Source organism: Triticum dicoccoides, chromosome 6A (assembly GCF_002162155.2).
Source record: "Triticum dicoccoides isolate Atlit2015 ecotype Zavitan chromosome 6A, WEW_v2.0, whole genome shotgun sequence".
NCBI classification, from domain to species: domain Eukaryota; kingdom Viridiplantae; phylum Streptophyta; class Magnoliopsida; order Poales; family Poaceae; genus Triticum; species Triticum dicoccoides.
This window is the reverse complement of record NC_041390.1, coordinates 415,430,817-415,435,855: the sequence shown is the minus strand read 5'-3', so window position 1 is coordinate 415,435,855 and position 5,039 is coordinate 415,430,817. Positions and strand designations below refer to the sequence as shown.

The following is a 5,039-nucleotide window of genomic DNA, read 5'->3' as shown; positions in this document are numbered from 1 at the left end:
CTCCCTTTGTTTTTAAATATAAATCTTTTTAGAGATTTCAATAGAGACTATATACTTTGAAATGTACATTTTAAAATATGTCTATATACATCAGTATATGGTTCATATTGAAATGTAAAAGTACTTATATTTAAAAACGAAGGGAGTACTCATTTATAGGCACCAAATATGCTTGGTACGGTCATAGGTATTCTCATCATTTCCTTCTAGTACGTGTAGTTTGCTCAACCATCCATTTTTGCCACTTGATACATTTTCCTGGTCGTGTTCAAATAAAAAAGATACATGCTGCTGGTCGCATCAGATCAAATATCTCGCAAACTGACGGTTCAATGTAACAATATGAATGGAAAACTCTGGACTATACTGGCCACCGTTGTACCCCAAGCACCCAGGCATGGAAAAAATCCCCTTTCTCTTAATCGAGGTCTGGCCGAGGCAGGGATGGCGCAAAGCTTCTAGCCGCGGATCTAGCGCTGCTCGCCTTCCCATGATGCGGCATCTCATCTCTGCTGAACTAGAGAGGCAGATGTCAGGTCAGAGAGCTGGGTCGTCGCGTTTGACGACCATCTCCTCCAAAGTTTTCCTCGTCGATCTCGTATTCTCCAATCACCCAGGTCTGGCTTTAACATGTCTGTTAATTTTCACCATTTTACTTTCATTTTTAAATTGCCAATAATATATTTTTTTGCTTCAAACGGGATGTGATTTATTTCAATTATTGGATCTGTGACACAGGATAGAGGTGAGCATGCCTGGTATGGTCAATGCGCCACATCTATGCATCGTTCCTACTTCCTCCATAGCACCCAATTCTTCACAGGTTTGTTTCCCCTTCTAATTGGATTAAAAAGTATATAATTTTCTATTTGCTGTAACAACATATTAGCAAGTTATGTAACTCATACGTTTATTGTTTATTTAAGACAAAGTAAAAACTCTTGCATGTTTTAACTAAAATTTGTTTCATATGCTTTAATTAACATGCACCCAATTCTCGATTGGCTTAATGGGTGTAGGCCATACTTGTGATGCCTCTAGGTGAATCGACACATAAATATCTAATGTCGATCTTTGCTTCTAGTGGAAAATTTGGCCTGCTGAGTTATTTGTACGAATTAGCACTGTGTGAGTTATTGTTCCGTGTGCATTCATAGGATCCTTGCTTATTCTTGCAGCCTCCCTCACAAGGGTAGTAGTCATGATTCTCACACTCACTGATATCTGCATTATTTATCAACTATAACCATCAGAACAAACTATTTGTACTGACCATACATGCATACATTGAGGCCCTCGGGCTAGTTTTCTGCGAGTAATTAGATTTGTTTGTCCAGTTTTCTTTTCCGTCTTTGTTCTTTCCCTGCTGGTAGCAGCATGTACAGTTAACACCCCTCTAAATGAATTAGTAGAGCTCCTGCTGTTACCCGTCAAAAAATAGGGGAAATTAATATTTTTCAATCCAACTTTTGACTGAGAAAATAAGCTTGGTCACTACAATCCAAAACCTAATTCAACCTCACCATTAGATGCTGGTAGAGCGAGCATATGAGTCTTCATCTTTAAACATTGTACTTGTGATTTGCTTTGACGGGTTTCTTGTTCTTGAGGACTTCTTTTGTGTGCTTATAAGTATATAACAATGGTCTTTCTTTTGTCATCATGGAGTTCGTGTGATGATAATATTTTGTTTCCATACTCATATTCATTTACCATAGTCCCATTAGTACCATGTGGTTCCTCTGTCACAGACATCAGTCCACATTACTTTTGCCTAGTTGAATCTTTATTATTCTGTGACTGCAAAATACAAATAAATTTTAAAAATTAGACATATCTTTAAAAATGCAAAAGTATATAGTGCAAAAACCAATTATTCTTATAGCCGGCATGTTCTTCTTTCCTTATTTGAAGATGGTGTCCACTTCATCATTCATCAAATCCTATGTGGCACGCAAGATGTATCACTGAAGAAAAATAGAAACACAATACTTAATTTTTAAAGAACATATCGTTAAAGTACAACATATCAAGCCCATCATCGAGTATGTATGTTCATTTTACTGCATTGTTTTGCATGCCAAAGCGAAAGATAAATCTTCTTCCATATAACTTTTGTATAATCTTTGGCGCTGCTTTAGATTTCCTTCCCATCCAATGAATTTAGCAAATTCGAGACAAATGTATTAAGCAACTTTTCTTCCTCGTCAAATAAAGTGCAACTTGTAGTAATTCTATAGTGCTAATTTGGAGTTGAATATGGCACCATACCATTGTTATTAGTGCAAAGTAAATACTCCCTTCGTTCCTAAATATAAGCCTTTTCAGAGATTCCAATATGGACTACATTTGGAGCAAAATGAGTGAATCTACACTCTAAAATATGTCTATATACATCTGTATGTAGTCCATATTGAAATCTCTAAATGGACTTGTATTTAGGAACGGAGCAAGTATAATAGAAACATTCCTGTTTGAATTAGTAGATTTCTCAAATCAATGAACACATAGTCCTAAAAATTACCAAGAAAATCAAAGTTCACATTTTGAAGAAATTGTTAGACATATATAAGTCAAGTAAGAATGTAAGATGATGTTATAACATATATGACTAAATTGTGACTACCTGATCTGTCTAGTTTTTTTTGCCTCATCTAAGGAAGTTCTTGTAACGCCCTTGCGTAAAACATTTGCTCTTCTAGTGTGCGTTGTAGTACTTCTATCAATATCGATCATTTTTGGTAAAGATTCTTCCGGTGGGTGCCTATATATATGGAGTGACATTTAGTCATAGTTAATTAGTCAATAAATTAGAATAGCTGGTGTTTCATACCAGTTAAGAAGGTCCCGATGTTTGGGTATATCGAGATCGGTATATACTCCTGTGGCACTGCTTGACTATAGGCACAAACGTATCAAGTAGAAATCTGTTAAATATTTTCTTTTTGTAAATAACATATCAGGTTTTAAAATTGTTGAACTTACCATTGAATTTTTGCACTATTGTTGAGGTCACAGCAGACACTTTGGTTATCGATGAATATGTATAACATAAACCTGCTCATACATATAGATCACATCAAGGCTAATAAGTTCATCGATTGGAGGATTATTGTATCCCATGTTCCCATTAGTTTCACTTAAACATCCCAGTTTTGGTCTCTTGTTAAAGTCTCTCAGTTTCTTGTGTTCCCATTGCTTCAAAAGGATTGAAAATGTACTTGTCAATTGATAATGTTCATATGAAGATTTTTGCTGAAGAAATTGAGTTCATAGTAATAATACTTACTAACCTTGTTGATTCAGGTGAGAAGGAAACTCGGATGGTTGGGTGTGACTTATGTAGAAAAGAGTTGCATGCCACTTCATAATTTGGGCCGCCTTTGATATTTATTGCCTGAGAGCCAAGTCTGAACATCTCGCATCATAGAGAGTTCGCTTCAATTGTCCTGGTGGTGGGATCGTCGAGTCATGGCGTCGTAGAGTTGGTTGGCTTCAATTTTCCTGGTCATGGTGTTGAGTCGTGACTTGCTGTGTGTCTTAGATTTCTAGGCGGATGGTGGGCGTGTGTTGGCTGCTGGGTGCGGCCGGCTGTGTATTTTGATGGATGAGTTCTGGCTGTGCCCTTATGGAGTCCTTGTATGTTTATTTTTTCTTCCAGTTAAAGCCTATATGTGACAATAGGCTGATGGATGCGGCCAATTTTGTATTTTTATGGGGACTCTGTCCGTAAGCACTCTTTGTATGTGTTTACGTGTCCTTGGCTTACCGAGTGTCCGAGTTATGTATGTGTCCTTTAGATTCCCGATTAGGAATTGCACGTGACAATAGTTGGACATGTAACGCCTTTATCTAATCTAATATATTAGTGGAAGAGATAAATTGTTTTGTGTTTTTTTGGCTTCCTTCTACGATTATGTTGATAAGCCTTATGTGTGCGTCTCCATATAGACGTGACAGTTCAATTTATTGATCTGTATATATTAACTTATTACGTAAAATCTTTTAATCTGAGCCATTGTTATTCTGATCAAACGGTGGTGATAATATTAGTCTGTGTGGATTAACGTGGTGTCTTATTTGTCTTCTATTTTAATTATATAATATATAATAGATTGCAATTACTTCAATGACTGAGATCATAGTTTGTTGGTTTTCAATAAAGTTTTGTGATTCATACTTTACCTTGTGAACAAATTGTCACTTTAGCATAAGAAATTATATGATAATATATGTTGCTATTCTAAAGATGATCATGATGCCTTCATGTCTGTATTTTATTTTATCGACACCTCTATCTCTAAACACGTGGATATATTTGTTGATTTCGGCTTTCGCTTGAGGACAAGCGAGGTCTAAGCTTGGGGGAGTTGATCCGTCCATTTTGCATCATGCTTTTATATTGATATTTATTGCACTATGGGCTATTATTACATGTTTTGATACAATACTTATGCCTTTTCTCTCTTATTTTACAAGGTTTTACACAAAGGGGGAGAATGCCAACAGCTGGAATTCTGGACTGGGAAAGGAGCAAATCCGAGAGACCCATTCTGCACAACTCCAAAAGTCCTAAAAATATACGGAGAGTTATTGAATATACAAAAAATACTGGGCAAAGAAAATACCAGAGGGGACCCACCAGATGGCCACAAGGGTGGGGGCGCTCCCTACCACCATGGGTGCGCCCCTATCTTGTGGGCCCCCTGACAAGCCCCCGGTGCCCATCTTCTGCTATATGATGTGGCTTGACCTGGAAAAAATTAGAAGGAAGCTTTCGGGATAAAGCGCCACCGTCTCGAGGCGGAACCTGGGCAGAAGCAATCTAGGGCTCCGCCGGAGCTGTTCTGCCGGGGAAACTTCCCTCCCGAAGGGGGAATCGAAGCCATCGTCATCACCAACGGTCCTCTCATCAAGAGGGGGTCAATCTCCATCAACATCTTCACCAGCACCATCTCCTCTCAAACCTTAGTTCATCTCTTGTATCCGATCTTTGTCTCAAAACCTTAGATTGGTACATGTGGGTTGCTAGTAGTGTT

General features: G+C 37.8%; 1 long non-coding RNA gene across 1 annotated transcript; it reads left to right on the top strand.

The window, feature by feature from the left end:
* Positions 1-359: 359 nt before the first annotated feature.
* On the top strand, positions 360-3,894 carry LOC119319241. Its single transcript, XR_005154397.1, has 3 exons — positions 360-617; positions 739-823; positions 3,307-3,894. It is a non-coding gene; the product is annotated as an uncharacterized LOC119319241 (long non-coding RNA).
* The last annotated feature ends 1,145 nt before the right edge of the window (positions 3,895-5,039 follow it).